General features: G+C 38.9%; 1 protein-coding gene across 7 annotated transcripts in view; it reads right to left on the reverse strand.

Moving 5' to 3' along the window:
- Positions 1-1,123: 1,123 nt before the first annotated feature.
- The window catches only part of ZNF207 (zinc finger protein 207), a 57,674-nt gene continuing 36,529 nt past the window's right edge, over positions 1,124-22,268 (reverse strand). For 4 of the 7 annotated variants that reach the window (XR_009560344.1, XR_011377062.1, XR_011377061.1 and 1 more), the window contains 2 exons: positions 17,926-19,321; positions 1,124-16,381 (listed from right to left, as the gene is read on the reverse strand). The gene's annotated coding sequence lies outside the window, so the exon portion shown is untranslated. The remainder of the gene's footprint in view (positions 16,382-17,925; positions 19,322-22,268) is intronic. The other 3 variants (XR_011377058.1, XR_011377059.1, XR_011377060.1) reach the window with 3 other exon arrangements.

Genomic DNA, 22,268 nt, shown 5'->3' on the forward strand with positions numbered 1-22,268 from the left:
AAAAAAGGAGAAATGCGACATGAAAAAATTTGTCTCTTGGTTGCAATCTTGTGGACCTAAAAATACTTTCTTTACGCAAGAGTTGCAACATGCTGTGACTTGCCATTCTCTATGCCAATAAGAAATACAAAGATAAAATATTTACAATCCATCCAGCTAAAGAAAGAGCCTTGATCAAGGAGAGTAAAAGGTCTCAAGTTAAATTTGACATGCTCTGTTTTCTATCATAAGTTACAGCCCTTCTTGCTGTGCTTTGTGACACAACTGTAACATAATATCAAATTGTTTTATGTCAAACCTTTTCTTTAACATGTGAAATAAAATCTCCTCACTCCAATGTTTGGGTTAACTCCAAAGCTCATAAAACATGTTTCAAAGAATTGCATAAAATCAAAATATCAAATGTAAGAAATATTGGTCCATAACATATGCCTGTTATTATTCAGTTAAATTATAAATTGTCTCAATTCTTTTATGTATGCATTTTCCCTCCAATGTATAAATAATGTGTAAAACTTCTGGGCAGAGAGAGCAGTTCAGTTTTCTGGCCTCCCTGTGCTATCAAGCTTGAGTTTAAAGATACATCATGAAGTTTTCTAAAAAAAAGAACATAGCATGAAGCTCTGTTTTTCCCACATGCTCCACAGCATTCTCGTGTCAGATGTTGCTTAAGAAAAGTCACATGCCAATCTGATTCTTATTCTTTTCTCAGAAATCTGCTTTTCCTCTCTGATAATTTTAAGAGTGTCTTTTATTTTTTGATGCTCTAAAATGTCATTAGTACATGACTCTGTACAGGCTTTTTCTTACTTATTCTGTCCAGCAATTATCTCCAAATCTATAAATCACAAATAAAATTCAGGTTGTTTTTCTTTAAATAAAAACAGTAAAACTACTGTAAAATTTATATAAAGGAGAAAAGTCCATGAATAGCTGAGCTAACCTTAAAAAAGAAGAGAAAATGGGGAAAAGGAGGCTTGCTCTACCAGATATTAAGACATATTGCAGGGCCATAATAGGTGGGTATCAGTGCAATAGACAAAAGGAACAAGGTAGAAACCTCTAAGAAGGACCCATTTATAATGGGAATTTGATATACAATAAAGGAGGCATCACAAATCAATGGGGAAAGATGAGATCATTTATTAGGTGGAGTTGGAAAAACTTGCCCACTACATGGAGAAGAATAAAACTGCATTGCTACCTAACATCATCTATAAGGGTGAACTCCAGATGAGTTAAGGAAATAAATGTGAAAGTAAAACCATAAATCCAACTGAATAAAATGTAGGATGAACTTTGTGACCTAGAGACAGGGAAGAACTTTAAACGTCAAAAGCACAAACCAATACAGAAGAACAATCAAGAATTTGATTATATCAGAATTATTTCTATCCATGAAAGATACCACATAAACAAAGTTAATAGGTGACAGAATAGAAGAAGGCATTTGCAAAGTCTAAAACATATAGGGGATTAACATCTAAAGTATACAAGGACTCAAGGTCCACCTTTCTGTTCAGCCATTCTCAGCATTGCTTTTGTCCCCATGTGGTTGCAAGATGACCACTACAGCTCCAGATAGTGTATCCTCACACAACTGCATCCAAACACAGGAAGCAGTCGTTCCTTGTGCGTCTCTTGGTATTGTGGAGAAATACTCATAGAAGTCGCCTAGCAGAACTCCTGTCTGGTCCCACTGGTCAGGACTGGATCACACATCAATGCCCCAGTTGCAAGGGTGACTGGAAAAACAATTGGTGGGCATGTTCAGCAACTATGGTGGGAGACAGCCTGGCCAGCAGGGGAGAAGGGTTGGAGAACAGCAGTTAGAAGATTAACAAAAAACGTTGCCATATCTGCCCTCCATTTTCTCCACTTTCTCCTGTCACTCCTATTAGATAGATGTGAACACTCGATCTACCCCCCCCAATGGCTTTCATTCTCCACCTACTTTCTTTTCCTACTGCGTTCTGAGAGAATTTCTCCATCCAGTTTTCCAGAACAGTATTCACTCTTCTGTGTATCCACTCTGCCATTCAACCCACCTATTGTTTTATTTCAAAAAGTATGTTTTTCATTGTTAAGATCTCCAATTTACTTCATTTTTGTAATGCCTGTTCATGCTCTGTGGATGCAATATACTTGCATCTCTCTGATGATATTATTCTAAAGGTCTGTTCCAATTCTATTAGCTTTGTTTCCTCAAGTGAAATTCTTCTTTTTTTAATTCGATTTCGAGGTGCTACTCAAGTACACAGGGATTATTTACCCAAGATCCAGTTTTTCTACTGAGATCAGTTTTATGATATGTGAATTATATCTCAATAATGCCTTTTTTTGTTGTTTTTTGTGGGTTTTTTTAAAGAAGGAACTGATTGCTTACACTTCTGCCTCTGAGAGGAGTACTCAGACTTTTCCTTGGGCCTCTGAAATTACACTCTGTACTAGCGAGGATTGTTTGGAAACCCATCCTGTGCAAGCACTGGAGCATTACTAGCCTTACAACCATTTATAAAGGGCTTTGTGGCATCTACAACTTGCTCCATTTGTTTTTCCTCCACTGGGCAGAAGTAAAATGATTAAAAATAAGGATCACAAGTCAGAACAGGACTCAAAGTGCTAGTGTTACTGTAGCTAGAGGCTAGCAGTGAAGTGACATCATGCTCTGCCTATCGATCTTAGGAGCTCCTTGGCAGAAGGGAGCTTATCAAGTATCTGATAGTGAAACTTTCACATATATTACTTCACTTCATCCTTAAAGCCGCCTTTAGTAGCAGGCACTACAGATCTGTGTTTTACAGATGAGGAAACTGAGGCTAGTTTAGAGAAGTTAAGGAACTTGCCCAGAACCCACAATAAGAAAGTTGTGGAGTCACTGTAAAGCACCAGGGAATTATACAAAGATCAAGGAGAGTGAGAAGACATAAACTTACCTCACCTGAGACAACTCCAACAAACAAAGCCACTCAGATGTCACCATTCAATGGCTGTGTTCTTGGCAGGCATTTTGATACATAGGCATTTGGTAGCTTTTCTCTGGAAGTCTCCATTTCTCCTCGATTCTTTTTTTCAGAGACAATTTTTCATGACCTTTTTATTACCTGGATCATCTCACGAGTATTTCACTGTCCCTCTCTGAAGAATATTCTAAGCCAAATAAATGTCCTACCTTTACCTGATGGTCTGGTGCAAGCTAGTAAATTCGAGGACCTCTTCCCTGACTTTGCTTCTCAGGATCTGATGAACATTTCTTCAAGATATGGCAACACAGAACCACCAGCATATCATCAGACCTGTGAAATCTAGTCAGGGTTTCGTGTATCTCAGAGAGGGTCTTTCAAACTCATGTTTATTCTTAGGCATCACAGGGAGTCTGTTGTCTTTTATCGATTAGAGGTCGCTGCTTCAGTCGGTTTTGGCCATCTTTAGTAACTCAAACCGCCGTCGCCCCTCCCCCGCCCCGCCTCTACCACCACACACACTGATGCACAGAGCTGCAAGGTTTCATCCTGCACAATGCTTCTCTGACCAGCCTATAGTTTACCATTGTTTTGCCACAGTAACAAGACCTATATAACAGAAGCCTGGTCTCAGATAACATTAGGACTTGCCTCCAGTTCTTCTGACTTCTAGCCCAGGTTCCCTTTGCATTAGTCCATGCTGCATCTTATGTAGATGATTCTGACATATTATGTGCAAAATCTGGACAGAGCTGTATGGTTACTAGACAAATAAGCCATCTGCATTAAGTCGGTAAATCACAAGCTACATTTTTAGAATGTTTCTCTTCTCATTTGGCTAATTCAATAATACAGATATCTGTCCAAATTTTAAACAAGAATTTTGTCCTGTCAGAATTAATTTTCCTAGTAGAAATTGTTTCTGGTACAAGGTGGTAGCATTTCCGTTATGTAATGTATAAAGTAAATGTATTCAATATGTATAATCTGAGTGACTAGTAACAGCTTTTCCTGATATCTCACAGTTTCTCTTTGTTCATCAATTTAATCAGTGAGATTAAAAGACAGACATCTTACATATGACTCCTCATACACCTGGGTTTTCGATTCCATCTAGTATCTATAAATTTCCCTTTTCAAACCACCTCCTTAGGATCCTTATCAGAGAGCAAGGAACAGAAATTCTATGCCATTAGATCAGCAGAAGGTAAAAAGTACTCTCTACATATTATTCCATTTAATCCTCCCAATCCTTTGGAAATAGACATTATATAACAACAACAAAAAAGCACATTGCTATAAAAGATCAGAGGTAGTATTCAAATCCAGGTATTTCCAACCTAAGAACTCATGTTCTTCCTTCTATACCATGAGTTAAGAAGCAGACACATTCATGTAATAATATGACACAACTGTAACATAATTTCTCATAAGAGAAATATAAAAATGTTCCCCCAAACTCATGGTTCCTTTTATTTAGTATAAAGAGAAAAGATTCTTGTTAGCTAGCAGAAAAACTGGAGAAGACTTTGGGAGAAAATAGCAATTAAGAGAGGCCTTTAAGGATGGATAAAATGTCAACAGGTCCTGAAAATATAGGCATCAAGTAAATTCACCATGCAGATTCACAGGGACTGTCTCTCATAATCTTATCACTCTGAAAATTCCTCAGGACTCTGAATCCCTGCTCATCTTCAGAGTTCTCTCCATTCCATCTGCAAATGCTCCCTGAGCCCCACCCCAAACCAAACTTTCCTTTATAAATTTTCTTTCAAGACTCTTAGGGTTATCATCGTTTAAAAATAGCCTATTAGCTCTGAGGCATAAGGCTTTTTAACAGCACTCTGAATTCTACTCATCCCATGCATTCTGATTCATTTGCATCTACCTAATAGTGTCTTATCTTGGTTTGTACTTCACAAGATTTCTTTCAGAGCCCTTATAAATATGGCCTGGTCTCTATTCCTCCTCAATAGCAATTCCTAGTCTAAAAGCTAAAAGCAGTAGGCCTAAGGATGTGTTTATTTAAGTGTAATATGAACTGGATAAAGAGATCTAACAACAAAGCTAAAAAACAGAATGCATTTCCTTTGATGATCAAATTTTAACAACACACAATTTCAATAACTGGTACAGTAATATTTTCATGAAAATTTCTTTGTATTAACAACAATGGAAAACTAATGTTAGAAGGGAACTCTAACTCTTTACTGAGTTTACATACCTTTGAGGTACAAATAAAATGCGCCAAATAGTGCTCCAGCTGTTTGTATCACTGATAGTAGAATAACTGTACTTACTATATGCTAAGCACTGTGGTAAGATTTTATTTAATTTCCATTACCCTATAAAGTAACACTAGTGCTTTTTTTAACAAACGAAATTGAGATTCAGAGAAGTTAAGTCACTTGCCCAGAGTTACAATGCTAGTCAGAGTCAGGATTTGAACCCAAACACTGTTGATTTGAGCCCAAATCACTCTGATGACAAAACTTCTGTTCTTTCAGTTACAGAATGCCACCTTCATCCCCAAATCCTGCACAAAAGAGGTGGTCAAATTACAGAACCAACATGAGATTTTCCCAAAATTATCAATTATCTCACGATGTCCCCATATGTGGGATGATGGTTAGTCACTAATCAAATCTGCATCTGAATTCCACAAAAGCAACCAGAGATACTAGGCAATGTTAACACATGCCCTCTACCAGATATTGCAAATCTATCATCCAAAGGCCAGTCCTGGTGGAAAATCTTGACTTGGCCTTGGTAAGGAGACTAGCAGAGCCAGAGGATCTCCCTGAAGGCTAGCATTCTCTGATTGGATGGTAGCACTGCTCAAAATAATTCCATTATTTCCTTGGGTAGAGGTCTTACGTCAGAATAAATTATCAGAATAAAGGGATCCCATTCCAAAAGAAAACCAACTCCTAACAAAGCTTTTGTTATGGCGCTCACAGGGTCACTTCCATATGAAGTAAGGAACTCTACACAACACATAAAAGAATCTGCAGGGACTTCCCTGGTGATCCAGTGGTTGGGAATCCGCCTTCAAATGCAGGGGACATGGGTTTGATCCCTGGTCCGGGAACTAGGATCCCACATGCTGCTGGTCAACTAGGCCTGCGCTCCACAACTACAGAGCCCACACGCTCTGGAGCTCACATACCACAACTAGAGAGAGGCCCGCGTGCTGCAACTAAGATCCAACACAGCCATAAATTAAAAAAATAGATAGTTAAAATAATTTAAAAGAAAAGAATCTGCAATAGATTTGTATATTTTTCCTTGGTATCAGATCTGTATCGGTGTAATTAATATGTATATATGCTCCTGAAGGAGCACAAGTGTATTTAATATGAATGGACTATTTATTCATCACTGATGCCTAACTAAAAAAAGCGCAAATTTTTCTGAGTATATAAGAGACATACCCTAGGGGCTTCCCTGGTGGTGCAGTGGTTGAGAATCTGCCTGCCAATGCAGGGGACACAGGTTCGATCCCTGGTCTGGGAAGATCCCACATGCCGTGGAGCAACTAGGCCCGTGAGCCACAACTACTGAGCCTGTGCTCCTCAACAAGAGAGGCCGCGACAGTGAAAGGCCCGCGCACCGCGATGAAGAGTGGCCCCTGCTCGCCGCAACTAGAGAAAGCCCTCGCATGGAAACGAAGACCCAACACAACCAAAAATAAATAAATAAATTTATTTTTTAAAAAAAAGAGACATACCCTAGAGGAATGGTTTCTCTCTTTCTCAAAATTTAAAAATACCTTTCTACTTAATTATGTTATTGATATGCTGATCACTTCAACATCCCTGCGGAGCTAATAATGATAATAATCACAGATTTTCTGTTCTTCATTTCAGGGGCTTTTGTTTTTGCTGAAGTTTGACTCTTTTCATCTACTTCAAGCAATAGATTTGCCATGTTTTATTTCTCTCCATCTTTTTCAGATCTAAAAATAACAACACAAGGGCTTCCCTGGTGGTGCAGTGGTTGGGAATCCGCCTGCCAAGGCAGGGGACATGGGTTCAAGCCCTGGTCCAGGAAGATCCCACATGCCGCAGAGCAACTAAGCCCATGTGCCACAACTACTGAGCCTGCACTCTAGAGCCAGCGAGCCACAGCTACTGAAGCCCGCGCACCTAGAGCCCGTGCTCCACAACAAGAGAAGCCACTGCAATGAGAAGCCCGCACACCACAACAACGAGTAGCCCCCGCTCACCACAACAAAGAGTAGCCCCTGCTTGATGCAACTAGAGAAAGCCCACGCGCAGCAACGAAGACCCTATGCAGCCAAAAATAAATAAATTTTAAAAAATAAAATAAAAATAACAACACAAAGCTACAAAGCATTAATTATCTAAAATATTTCTAATAAACAAAATTGCATTTTGGATGCAAGGGGCCAAATTATGCACATAGATTAATCACTCTTTCCACAAACACAATATCAAGGAGGGTGGCCTAGGTTCAATGTTCTAATATATCACTCAGATTTTTTGGAGGAAAAAAATTATAACTGTGGAAAATACAATTTTCAAAAGTATATCAAATCAGTTATATAAATTATGAAATATAATTCCAAAATGGTGTAAAAAAAACACCAATTCTTCCTTGAAACAAAAAATGTAATATATCAAATCAACACATTGTACACCTTACCTTACACAATGTTACATACCGATTATTTTTCTCTCAATAAAGTTGGAAAAAAAAAGAAAAAATATATAACAGAGTATGAGTGCCATCACTATCTATCATTAACACCTCCCAACAATCTGTCTCTCCCCTAATCACTGTTTTCATATAAACATTTCTGACTGTATATTCCAATGTTGTCTGTTGATGTTACCTGTGGTCAGAGTTCTTGTCTTATCTTTGGTTCCCCAAGATCTAGTACAAAACCTAGCACAAAACCTACTCTATAAATGATCACTGAACTGAAATAAACATCCTTTATGTATCTTTGAGGCACAAGTGAAATAGTATATGCAAAAGTACTTTGGAAATGACATTGGATTTGTCAATGATTTCTTGGATATGAAAAAACAGACAAACTGGACTTCATAAAAATTCTTTTACTTTTGTGCATCAAAAGATACTATCAAAAGAGTAAAAAGGCAACCCACAGAATGGGAAAAAATATTTGCAAATGATATATCTGAGAAGGGATTAATATTCAGGCTATATACAGAATTCCTAAAACTCAACAGCAACAACGACAACAAAAAACCAACCTGATTCAAAAATGGACGAAGGACTTGAATAGACATTTCTCCAAAGAAGATCTACAAGTAGTCAAGAAGCACATGATAAGACACTAAACATCACTAATCATTGGGGAAGTGCAAATCAAAACTACTATGAGGCCTTCCCTGGTGGCACAGTGGTTGAGAGTCCACCTGCCGATGCAGGGGACACGGGTTCGTGCCCTGGTCCGGGAAGATCCCACATGCTGCGGAGCGGCTGGGCCCCTGAGCCATGGCCGCTGAGCCTGCGCGTCCGGAGCCTGGGCTCCGCCACGGGAGAGGACACAACAGTGAGAGGCCCGCGTACTGCAAAAAAAAAAAAACCTCCTATAACACTTCATACCCATTAGGATGGCCACTATCAAAAAAAACCCAGAAACAACAAATATGAACTGTTGTTGGGAATGTAAGCTGGTACAGCTGCTGTAGAAACAGTATGGTGGTCCATCAAAAAATTAGAAATAGGGACTTCCCTGGTGGCACAGTGGTTAAGATCCACCTGCTAATGCAGGGGACACAGGTTCGAGCACTGGTCTGGGAAGAGCCCACATGCCACGGAGCAACTAAGCCCGTGTGCCACAACTACTCAGCCTGCGCTCTAGAACCCGTGAGCCACAACTACTGAGCCTGCGTGCCTAGAGCCCATGCTCCGCAACAAAGCCTGCGCACTGCAACGAAGAGTAGCCCCCACTCACCACAACTAGAGAAAGCCTGAGAGCAACAAAGACCCAACTCAGCCGAAAATAAATAAATTAAAAAAAATAAAGTTGTCTTAATGTTCCAGGTTTTTTACTTTTTCACACAATTTTTTTTTTAATTTAAAAAATATTTTATTTATTTATCTGCATCAGGTCTTAGTTGCAGCATGTGGAATCTTTAGTTGTGGCATGCAAACTCTTAGTTGTGGCATGTTGAATCTAGTTCCCTGACCAGGGACCGAACCCGGGGCCCCTGCATTGTGAGTGTGGAGTCTTAGCCACAGGACCACCAGAGAAGTCCCCCATATGAATCTTAGATTATTGTCAAGTTCCAGGGAAAATCATTAGGCATACTGTTTAATTTATAGATTTGGAGAGAACTGATATTTTTCTGATATTACATCTTTCCATCTATGAATCTATCTCCATGACGTCAGGACTTTTTTGCTCCCTAATACTATCTTGCAAAATTTTCCATTGCATCTTTCATTACATTAATTTCTGAGAAGCTTATGTTTTAAGTCACTATTATAAATTGGATCATTTTTCTATTATATATACTAATTGTTACTTGTAAGAATGCTAACCTTTATATAACAGTTACCTCTCTGAACTTTCTAATAGTTTGTAGATTCTCTTGAACATTTAGTGTAGACTTCCTTTACAATTAGGACAGCTTTTTTTTTACTTTTCAATTCTATATCCCTTAGTACTTTTTCTTGTCCTTGCACAAAATTGAATAGGTGAGAGCAGCAACTTCTTGTCTCGGCTCTGTCTTTTTTTTTTTCGGCTCTGTCTTTGATGTAACTATTCCTAAAGTTTCACCATCAAGTATGCCATTAACTCTAAATTTTTTATTATTAGCAAATTAAAGACATTTTTTTCTATTTATTGTTTGCTAAGTTCTTATCATGAATGAATAATTTTATCAAATTCTTCTGCATATGAGCTTATAATATGATTTTTCTCTTTTACCCTGTTGGTAGATTTTCTGATGTTGAACTAGTCATTCATTCATTCAACAAATATTTATTGAGTGACTGTGATGTGCCAGGCACCGTTTTAGACTCTGGGAAAAGCAGGGAACTGACCAGCAAAAACCCCTGCCCTCATGAAGCTTAAATTCTATTTGGGAAGACAGATAATAAACAATAAAATAAAATACAGCACAACTCATAAGTGCTTTGGAGAAAAACAAAGCAGAGCAGGAGGGTAAGGAGTGCTAGCTAGAAAATGAAATTTAACTAGGATAGTCAGGGAAGGGCTCACTGGAGTGACATTTGAGGGAAGATCAAAGAAAGTCCATGGTAGGCTGAAGGAACCACAGGTGCAAAGCCCTCAAGGCAGAACTTTTAATTTTGCCACTGAAGAATTTTGAGCAGAAGAGTGATATATATGACTTATATTTTAAAACAATTTTTAAATTCTTGCATTTCTAAAATACATCCTCTTTGCTCATTATGCATTATTTTAGTACACTGCTAAATTTGTGAGAATGTTGTTTTTCTTTTCTCTCTACTCCTGAGATTGGTTTCTAATGTTCTTTCTTGAACACCCTTGCTCATCCTTATATTAAGGTTGTAATCTTGCAAAAAGCATCATAGAATGAGTTGGTTGTTACTAGTGTTTTCTTCCCATTACATGTACTAACTGTAATGCATGTACAAGAATGCTTTTGTTTTTTGTAAGCTGATTTTTTTTCTTTAATCTGCTATACTAATTTCTGATTGAGCTGCACCATAATTTTCCACCACGACCAGGGAGTCTGTCAATTTCTCCTTGCAGTTGTCGGCGAATACACTGGAAGGTACATAGTTTTTTACTTTAGTATCTTCTTAGATTTCTTTTACCACTAGGTACTGTCCCTTCTTATCCTAATTAATGGTTTTTGCCTTAAAGGTCATTTTGCCTAATAATAATATGCTGCACAAGCTTCCTTTTAGTATTTACCTGAATTGTTTTCTCCTTTTCAACACTTTTCAAAAATTAGATTTTAGTTGTGTCTCTTTTAAGCAACATATAAATGAATTTTTAAAAATCTAATATGGCAAACTAATTTTTTACAGAGGAGTTGATTCACACTTTTGACTACTGATGTAGCTGGATTTATTTCCCTACTTTATATAGTTTTCAATATATTTGTTATCCTTCTGATTCTTTTCTCCTGCCTTCTATTGAATTGATAGATTTCTATATTCCCTTTTATAGCTCTGCTTGTTTGGAAATTATAGATGCCTTCTTTTTCTTTCAGTAATTATTATTTTTTTTTTTAGTAATTACTCTTATTTTGTTTTCTTTTTTCCTTTTTAGGCTGTGGCATGCAAACTCTTAGTTGTGGCATGTTGAATCTAGTGCCCTGACCAAGTATCGAACCTGCGTCCCCTGCATTAGGAGCACAGTCTTAACCACTGGACTGCCAGGGAAGTCCCTATTCTTACTTTTAGAGGGCACACTTAACTTTACCTTTATTCTAAATATTCTTCAGCTATGTTTGCCTTCCTCCTGAACATAAAGAGGTTCTTAGTGAAGAGGTCCTCTCTCATTAGAGCAGCTGTTCTTCGAATGTGTTTCCCGAGACCCATTCAAGAATCTGCAAGGTTAAAGCTATTTTATAATATTACTAAGATGTTGCTTTTCCCCCACTCTGTTGACATTTGCACTGATGATATGAAAGCAATGATGGGTAAAACAGCTGGCACCTTACATGAATCAGGGCAGTGGTACCAAACTGTCCCAGCTGTCATTGTATTCTTGTCATGCACTCACAGAAAAAAAAGCCAATTACGCTTAAGAGTGCCCTTGATGAGGCAGTAAAAATTACTGATTTTATTCAATTTTGACCCACAAATATGTCTTTTTTAAAATCTGGGTGATGATATAGGAAACATGCATAAAGCACTTTTGCTGCACACAGTACAGTGGTTGTCTCTTGGAGAAGCACTCGTGTGATTGAGTTTAACAAGCCACTTTTTTTTCACAGAACATCATTTTTATTTGAAGAACGACTGACAGACAAACCATGGTTCTGCAGACGTGGGTATGTGACAGACATTTCCTTGAAAATGAAGTGCTCTTGTCACTTCAAGGAAAAGAAAAAAATTTAAGCTGTCAAGAAAAAAGGCTATTAATATATTCCCTTCTCCAACTACATGTCTGTGTGAGGCTGAATTTTCTACAGGTATTTCAATTCAGAAATAAGAATTTATGAATAATGTGATTCATCTATAATAATATATACATGAACATGAATACCTGATTCATATATAAGAACCCAGTTGTCTTCTAAGCCACACATTAAAGACACTGGCAAAAATGTACAAACAATGCCATTCATTAAATTTCTATCTTGGGAAATATTTTTCATAAAAATGTTAACATGTAGTAGGTTTATTATTTGCAAATGAAATAGCATTTTTTAAATATTAGTTTTAATTTCTAATATGGCAAATATCAGTTGATATAACCCATGTAACAAAAGCTCTTTGGGCCTACAATAATTTTTAAGAGTATAAAGGGATACTAAGACCAACACATTCAGGAACTGTTGGTTTATTTCAGCTTTTTTATCACAAAAAAAGTGTCTACTTTGCAGTCAATAACTGATTTAAATGTACTGACTTGTCAAATCATTTTCTATTTTTTTAGCCACCACCTCTCCTATTGCAGAAACTGCCTTTGCTTCTTTTTTTTTTTTTTTTGCAGTACGCGGGCCTCTCCCGTTACGGAGCACAGGCTCCAGACGCACAGGTTCAGCGGCCACGGCTCACGGGCCCAGTCGCTCCGCAGCATGTGGGATCTTCCCGGACCGGGGCACGAACCCGTGTTCCCTGCATCGGCAGGCGGACTCTCAACCACTGCGCCACCAGGGAAGCCCTGCCTTTGCTTCTTTACTCCCACATCTTCTCTGGATTCACTTTTCTCCTTGCAGAAATGTATCCTTTAATAATTTTTTAAAATAAATTTATTTTTGGCTGTGTTGAGTCTTCGTTGCTGCGTGCGGGCTTTCTCTAGTTGCAGCGAGCGGGGACTACTCTTCGTTGCAGTGTGCAGGCTTCTCATTGTGGTGGCTTCTCTTGCTGCAGAGCACGGGCTCTAGGTGCACAGGCTTCAGTAGTTGTGGCACACAGGCTCGGTAGTTGTGGCGCACGGATTTAGTTGCTCCGTGGCACGTGGGATCTTCCTGGAGCAGGGCTCAAACCTGTGTCCCCTGCACTGGCAGGTGGATTCTTAACCATCGCACCACCAGGGAAGCCCTCTTTTAATAATTCTTAAGTGAGGTTCTGTACTAAACTCATGTCTAAAAATGTTTCTAACTTACAGTCATTCTTGAATGTTATTTTAGCTGTGGATAAAGTTCTAGGTCAATATATACGCCCTCAGTATTTGAGACATTGTTTCCTGGCCTCTATTGTTGCTGATGAGAAGTCAGCTGCCATCGTAATTGGTGGCCCTTTGTATATGGTGTCTTTTTTTTTTTTTTTTTTTTGCTGTGTTGCGTCTTCGTTGCTGTGCACGGGATTTCTCTAGTTGAGCCGAGCGGGGGCTACTCTTCGTTGCGGTGCGCGGGCTTCTCACTGACGTGGCTTCTCTTGTTGCGGAGCACGGGCTCTAGGCACGCAGGCTTCAGTAGTTCTGGCCTGTGGGATCCAGAGTGCAGGCTCAGTAGTTGTGGCGCACGGGCTTAGTTGCTCCCCAGCATATGAGATCTACCCAGAGCAGGGCTCGAACTCATGTCCCCTGAATTGGCAGGTGGATTCTTAACCACTGCGCCACCAGGGAAGTCCAAGAACTAGGTCTTAAATAGTGTTTTGAGCCTACTTTGATACCCTTAAATCACAGATCTAGCTACCGAGTCAACCGAGACAAGGCTACTTGTCTGTTTTTGGTTTTAAAAGACCCAAAAGCCATGTTTTTCTCATTTACTCTCATTGGGCCCAGTTTTTTATAAAGCAGCAGTCCCAGGCCGAAAGTCAACAGTTTTCCCAGCCTGCTTTCACAAACTGACACCCATCCCAGGCCCTGGCTTTGATCACTATTCCTAGCTCTTTTGCCTCGGTCATGGAGCTCTCAAAAAGATTTTTACGAACAGAGGTCATGGTCTTGGCCACCCTGGTTCTAGACCCAGAGCCCGAGTTCCCACTCACCATGAGGGCTTTCTCTTCTATTTTTAGTCACATAAATATATCTGCTTTTATCTTAACCATTTTACCTGTTATTGTTAAGTGTGTGAGGCAGGGGAATTGTGTAGAAGCATGAACTCACTTTAATATCTCAATCAGAGGTAATAACTTACTTATACATTTTAAAAAATGATAATGTACTTTGTAAGCCAAAAAAAAGCTTTAACTATTTTAACATTTACTCTCTTTACTGTAACAGAGGCAAATAAAAAGTGGAGTTATGGATGCAAAGAGGAGAAAGAGCCAAATGCTTATCACGGGAACTGGAAAAAGCTTCACATTTCAACCAGTTGTTTGCCCACATCCTAAAATGGTCTATGGATTCACTGGAACCATAAAGGAAGAAGTGAAACAAATACTTAATCATATCTAATGAACTTGTTAGAAAAGAGTGATACAATACTTGGTAGAAATGTCTCATCAGAGATGAAATAGAAGCTATTCCCCTGCAGTAGCGCAGTGGAGCCAGTCCTTTGTGGGGCAGGAGGTGCACAAATATCAATTTAGTTTGCTTCATCTATGTGTCTCTGGTCTGCTCTGTCCTTTGTTATACATGGAAACTGGGGCAGTTTAGCAACTCATTAAGAAACACACAAGAAGATGGGCAGCAGATCGGGAAGCATCATGGGCTGGGGCTCACAGCAGTGGTGAGAGCAAAGCAGTCCCCAGTGAACTAGGTGTCAGGTAGGTCAAGAAAGAGGGTCAAGTTCTGAAAACTGCAATACGGCAGAGAAGGTGGAAATAAGACAATGCTCTGATACTAAAACACACTAAAGTCAGAATGAGTTCAACAAATGAGGGCAGGGAGGAAGTCAGTCCCAAGCCTGAGGTTTAGCTGGGTTTGTGGTTGAGACTGAGTGGCTCCAGCAGTGGAGATAAAAGACCCAGGTTAGACAAGGAGCCATACGTGTTAAGTCCATACATTCAGAGCATGAGACCTATCACCAACATGGATGAAGATCCATGAAATTAAACTTTAGATATTTTAATGCTGTGCTCTAGTTCTACTTTTTAGTATTATAAGTGGACATTAATTCACAAACAGCAAACTATAGGAACCTGCCTAACTCAAGAAAGAAGCAATTTGCATACAGAAAGAGATATGAATATAAATTCAAGGTATTATTAAAGACAAGTTCATTCCCTTTTCTCCTAGCTGTCAATAGTAAAACTTTAAAACAATGTACCCCAGACTCAACAGTACTATTAACTTTTTCTAAAAACTGCAAAAAAAAATCTACTTCAGATCCAAATTTCTTGGTCAAGTAAAACTAAGAGATTGATCACTAAATTACAAAAACAAATCCATATGTAATAAGCTCAACTTTTAAATAAAGGTTTCTTCCCACCAGTGCCGGAAAATAAAATTTTCATGAGTTGGCCTCACAAAGGTTGTATCTAGACCAGAAATGCCCAATTAAAACAGACATAATCGAAGGTGCTGAGTTCTGAGTGGTTAAGCACTATGGACAAGGTACTAGCTAGTCAGAATGGCTACTGGTAAGGTGAGTTTGAATTATTGCCTGGAAGGGTAATAGCAGTGTCATATTAAACATTTACCCAGGGCTTCTTTTAAGTATTTAGGGAGGTGACATACCTTAAATATTAATGTTACTGTTTATTCATCAAATATTTATGGAATCCATACTATGGACCCAAACCCTGTATTAAGCACTAGATCTGGTTCTCAAGGAGCTTACCATGAGTTACATTGTTAATAAAAGCATATTATTAACACAAAAATTAAAATAAATTATGTGCTGTGTACCAGATATTGTACTAGGTGTTTTATATTAGTATTTCACTTAATTCCATTTTAAATGTGAGAAAACTCAGGCTTAGAGGTTGAGTAACTTGCCCAAGTTCCCAGAGCTAGGATCTGGTGCTGTAATTAGAACTCCAATCTGTTCCAGAGCCCCAAATCCTATCCATTATGCATATTGCCTCTGGTAAGGGAGATAAGACATAAAGAGCATAATTATCATATAAGGTCAAAAGTGAAAAAGGAAAAAAGAACTGTAGATAATTAAGGACATTCAAGAAGACAAATTTCTTCCAAGTGGGTAAACAAGGAATGGCTTTGTGAAGCAAGTGATATTTACACAAATTTTTGTCAGATGGATAGGATCTGGTTGTACAGAGAAAGGATATGAAGGACAAGGTGTAAAACGTATGGGTGGTGGAAGGCGTGTTGCACCAGGAATCGGAAGATCAGGTTCAAGCTTTACTCCTCCTTAACTGTGCACACGAAGTAAGCCACTTACCTCTCTAGGCTTCAGGTTATTCTTATGTAAAATGTCCAGTATTGTTCATTAAAAAAAAACAAAACAAACATAAGCTATATGCAAGAAGATAGTCACAGTAGAGTCATTTATAAAAGTAAAATCTAGGAAACAACTTACCAACAATCAAGAAACGGGTAAATAACTCAAATTATTATGCAGCCTTTCTGACAATAATTATGGATACTGTAGCAACATAGAAAAGTGTAACAAACAGCAAATAATAAAAACTATTCAATACTGCACTATTACAAACATACATATGACCAAAACTAAAGCATAGTATACAGAAATAAAATTTGAAAAATAAAAATACACATGCCAAATCTGTTCCCCAGACCTCTTAAAGTAAAAAAACTCTAGGGGGCTTCCCTAGTGGCGCAGTGGTTGAGAGTCCGCCTGCCGATGCAGGGGACACAGGTTCGTGCCCCGGACCGGGAAGATCCCACATGCCGCGGAGCGGCTGGGCCCGTGAGCCATGGCCGCTGAGCCTGCGCGTCCGAAGCCTGTGCTCTGCAGCGGGAGAGGCCACAACAGTGAGAGGCCCGCGTACCGCAAAAAAAAAACCTCTAGGGATTCTCCAAGTGACTCTGATGTATACCCAGGACTGTGAGGCACTGATAGGATATCTAATGTTTCTTTCAACTTGAACATTCTAATTCTTTAAGTGCATTTCGTATACCATGGCAAAGTAGACAAGTGCTAAGAACAGATTATAGAAATGTACAGGGAATAAAAATTAGTTTGGGGTAACTGCACCACAGGATCTGTCAAAGAGAGCATGAAGGAACATGAAGGCCTTGATAGGCTAAGGAAGGGTTTGGACATCATGCTGTTGGCCATAGAAGGTTATCTATAGCTTCTGAGCTAAGTAAAATAGTGAGAGCAGCACCAGAGCTCTCTGGAGTCTGGAGTCTTAGCAGCCTTGGGGTTTCTGCCGCCTTTGGCTGGCATCATTGGGTTTAAAGGGCCCTCACTGGTCTCCAAAAATGTCCGTAATTTTCTTATGAAGACAATCTAAGATAGCTCTTAGGGAGAGCAGGGATGTCAGTTACCTGGCATATTAGGTAGTACTATATTCTCCCTCACCTGAGGCAGACTTCACTAACCAATCACAGTACTCTTTCCCAATAAGCCTAGTTGGCTTCAAAATAATTCTCAATACTTCTCATAGCCCTCCAGGAAGCCAGGAGACCCTTCTAATGGCAGAGATTTTTCCATCTCCCTACTCTTGAGCCTTAGAAGCAGAACCTACTCCTTCAATCTGGCTAAGAAGTGCTCCAAGGATTGGACAGGAACTCTAACGGTTCTAACTTCCTTTTGTGTGTGTAACTACATCACAGGTTCATCTCATACCAAGGGAAAAAGAAAAAAAACGGCAAACAGGAACGTAATTCCTAGTTAAGGTAGTGAACTTTAAAGATTAAAAATAAATCATATAAAAGTACAGACAAAAGTAAATTTATGTATAAAGGAGGGGTGTGGGGGGAAAGCTGGCTTTGGTCTCCTTCTTAGCTACATCACATGCCAGTTGGTACAAAACTTACAGAATATTGATGGGAATTCTTTATCCAGACTGTTGATCACATTTGAAGGCAACAGAAAAATGTTCTCAAATATGCAAAGAGTCAAGAAATACACCAGCTATGTACACTTCTTCTCAAAAATGTATCTGAAGATATCATCCAGCCAACCAACTAATGAAAAAAGAGAACACGCTTTTGATTTGGAATTTGTGACATGAAAGGACTAACAGTTAATATTTGAACCTTTAAAGCTAAATAAGTAGGAGAATGAGAAGAAATATTAAGTATGATCATTTCCTCACATTTAATACAGTGAACAAATAAATTTTATTCTTGATGAATCAAGAAATATATATGAATATTATTGAAAGACACAAAAAAGTAAAAAACAGAAAGCGACAAGGATTTACTGTACAGCACAGGGAATTATATTAGGTATGTTGTACTAATCTATAATGGAATATAATCACAGAAAAAAATAACTGAATCACTACGCTGTACTCCTGAAATTAACACAATATTGTAAATCAACTTTACTTCAATTTAAAAAAAGAGAGTCTATCATTTGATTTACCAGAAGATGGGAAGATATACCAAAAATACATAGAGAAATGTGTGGAGGAATATGCAACAAAATATATTAACATGTTATCTCCAGATGGCTACATCGAGGGTAAATTCCGCTCTCTTATTCTTTAAATTTCACCAGAGTTCCCCACCTCACGGCCTTAGGACTTGTTGCTCCCGCCACCTGAAATACTCTTAACCTATACTCTTAACCTATCTTCACGTGGCTAAGTCTGTCTCTGCAGGGCTGTCCCTCTCTCATTACTTAGATACAGCTCACATATGATTTATTTCCTCAGAAAGGCACTCCTTGATCATCCAATCTAGAGCAGTCCCATCCCCACAAATCACTAGTATTTTACTGTCTTATTGTGTTCATGGCACTTTATCAGTATCTTAAATTAAAAATTATCTTATTTTTTCTTTGAATACTGTTAATCTTCCACACTAGAAATGGGAGCTCCATGAAGGGAGGGGCTTGTCCCTTCTGTTTCAATGCTGTATCTCCCCTTAGGACCTTGAAGCATACTTTGGCACATAATATTTGTTGAAAAATGTATATCCATAAGTCAATTTTGTAATCAGAACAAAAAAATAAAGTTATTTACTTTTGAGATATGAAAGAAATAAAAGCAGAGAGAATTAAGTTAGTTAAAAAAGTGGGGCTTCCCTGGTGGCGCAGTGGTTGAGAGTCCGCCTGCCGATGCAGGGGACACGGGTTCGTGCCCCGGTCCGGGAAGATCCAACATGCCGCGGAGCGGCTGGGCCCGTGAGCCATGGCCGCTGAGCCTGCGCATCTGGAGCCTATGCTCCGCAACGGGAGAGGCCACAACAGTGAGAGGCCCGCGTACTGCACACAAAAAAAAAAAAAAAAAAGTGAAAGATAAGACTATACTAGGATATCATTTTATGCAAACTTAATTGGCAAAAAAAATGTAGAAGTATGAGAACCTTAAATGTTGGAAAGGATATGGCTCAGTGGGAACTCATATGTCACTGGTGGAGTATAAATCAATTCACTACTTTGGTAAACAATGTGACATTCTCTTATAGGGCTCATCATTTGCATATCCTATTACCCAGCAATTCCATTGCTGGAGAAACCTCTTCATATGTATGCACCAAGAGACACACGTTATAATGTTCACCGCAACACTGTAAAGGCAAAACAACTGGACTCCTAAACAGCCATCAAAATAAAATGAATAAATTCTGGTACATCAGACAAAACTGGAAATGAATGTACTGCAGCTACCCAAAACAACATGGATGAATCTTAGTATGATTTAGCATAATCCCCATGATTCCAATTTTATAAAGGTTAGAAACAGAATTAAATACATTTTTATATATAAGTAGATGTACAAATTAAAACAAAAGCAAAAACATGATAAACATGTTCCATATATCCTTTTGTGTCAGCTACTTAAAAAAAGTTAAATACGGAGACTTCCCTGGTGGCGCAGTGGTTAAGAAATCTACTGGCCAATGCAGGGGACACGGGTTCAATCCCTGGTCCAGAAAGATTCCACATGCCAGGGAGCAACTAAGCCCGTATGCCATAACTACTGAGCCTGCACTCTAGAGCCTGCGAGCCACAACTACTGAACCTGCACACCTAGAGCCCGCAGTCCGCAGCAAAAGAAGCCCGCGCACCGCAACAAAGAGTAGCCCCCACTCGCCACAACTAGAGAAAGCCCGCGTGCAGCAACAAAGACCCAACGCAGCCAAAAAATTAATTTAAAAAATTAAAAGTTAAATAAGAAAAAAATTGGACCTCACTTTGGAGTTGACCATATCTATCATTCAAATATGAATACTACACTTTTAGGAATTTTGGTTACAAACAACGAATTTTTAAAAAAATATATTAGTTCTAAAAAGAAAAACTTTAAAAAATTACAGGAGGCCTCTGACTTAAAGCTAACCATATTTTACAACTGTACTTCCTATATATAGCAGAGTAGGTCTTCAATAAATATATATTTGCTCAATGAATGATAGGTGATACATAATTGAAGGACTATTAATAAAAACAGCTAACTTTTATCGAGCTAGGAACAGTTTTAAACACTTCACATAAAGTGTTCCATTTAATTTTCATAATAATCTTATGAGGCAAGTCATGTATATTATCCCCACTCATGGAAGTACTAGAAAGTTCTATGAGAATATAGAGAAGAGAGTACTTGTCTCAGCCCCAGAGGGTCGAAGATTATTAAAATGTCCTAGTTAGGAGCCAACTAGAGCAATTAAACTTATTTCAATACAATTTGAGTTTCTGAAGTTACATGCTTCACTTTCTTTTCTTTCACATTTTGATGTAGTCTGTCAGCAATAAAATTAAGGCAAATGTATTGTTAGGCTCATGTAAATTTTAAAAATTGTAACTGGTACCCTTTACAAATCCTGAATTCAAAAGTACAGCACTGGGCTTCCCTGGTGGCGCAGTGGTTGAGAGTCCGCCTGCCGATGCGGGGGACACGGGTTCGTGCCCCGGTCCGGGAGGATCCCACATGCCGCGGAGCGGCTGGACCCGTGGGCCATGGCCGCTGGGTCTGCGCGTCCGGAGCCTGTGCTCCACAACGGGAGGGGCCACAGCGGTGAGAGGTCCGCGTACCGCAAAAAAAAAAAAAAAAGTACAGCACTATTTACGTTGGAGAGAAGAAAGGAAATTACTAGATATCATTTGGTTGTATATAGTTTAGTGAAAGAATTGAAGACGTGTGAGGTATAATAAACTGGTTCATTTTCAGGAACTTAGGAAATTCTTGATAAAATGTGAATGCACAAAATTTTAAGGAAAACTTCTAGAATGAAATGGGGCTTTGTGATGACTAAATATTTTAGAAATGTGCATTACAAATTTCCAGTTTAAAGATGAAAAATGTCATATCACCATGGGAACCCTCTCTCCTGCACTTCTAAAAAGAATTTCAAGTAAACAAGACCAAAAAGTGAGAAACATATATGTTTAAAAATCCACAATAGGGCTTCCCTGGTGGGGCAGTGGTTGAGAGTCTGCCTGCCGATGCAGGGGACATGGGTTCGTGCCCTGGTCCAGGAAGATCCCACATGCTGCGGAGCGGCTAGGCCCGTGAGCCATGGCCGCTGAGCCTGCGCGTCCAGAGCCTGTGCTCCGCAACGGGAGAGGCCGCAACAGTGAGAGGCCTGTGTAGCGCCAAAAAAAAAAAAAAGTCCGCAATAAAATCAGTCATATTATTTAAGACATGCTAGCCTAAAGTATCACATTTAAAAAAATAAGCACTTGCTACTAATTTGGGTGGGTTACAGGTTCTAATTTGCCCCATCCTACATCTGCTTCAAACAGCTGCTTCAAGCAGTTCATCTCTGCATCTCTATAAAATGAGGTTAGACTAGATCTTTAAGGTGCCTTCTAATTCTAACACCCTGTGGTTCTATAAAGACAGTACTTTTAAGCAGGATAATTTAAAAAATTCCAATCTTCAAACCAGATACAGTAGTTCTGATCCCAAATGTAAAACTTTTAACTGCCAGGCTTAAATTAAAATACAAGCTAAATGTGTCTCCCTTTCCTGGTGGGAAGCTGAGAAAAACCAACTCAGGTGTCTTGGGTTTCCCAGGACTAGGGTTTTCCCACCACTAGAGTATTTAAGAGAGAAAATACCAAGGTTGTGTCAGAGAAGCAATCGAAAGAGGTCATATGAAGAGGGCCAGGGAGAACAAGAAAAGAATAGAGGCAATATGGATAAATATCCAAGTAAACTCCCTAACGAAGACTTCATTTTGTAGATATCAAATCTCCTAATATTTGT

Source organism: Globicephala melas, chromosome 20 (assembly GCF_963455315.2).
Source record: "Globicephala melas chromosome 20, mGloMel1.2, whole genome shotgun sequence".
Taxonomy (NCBI): domain Eukaryota; kingdom Metazoa; phylum Chordata; class Mammalia; order Artiodactyla; family Delphinidae; genus Globicephala; species Globicephala melas.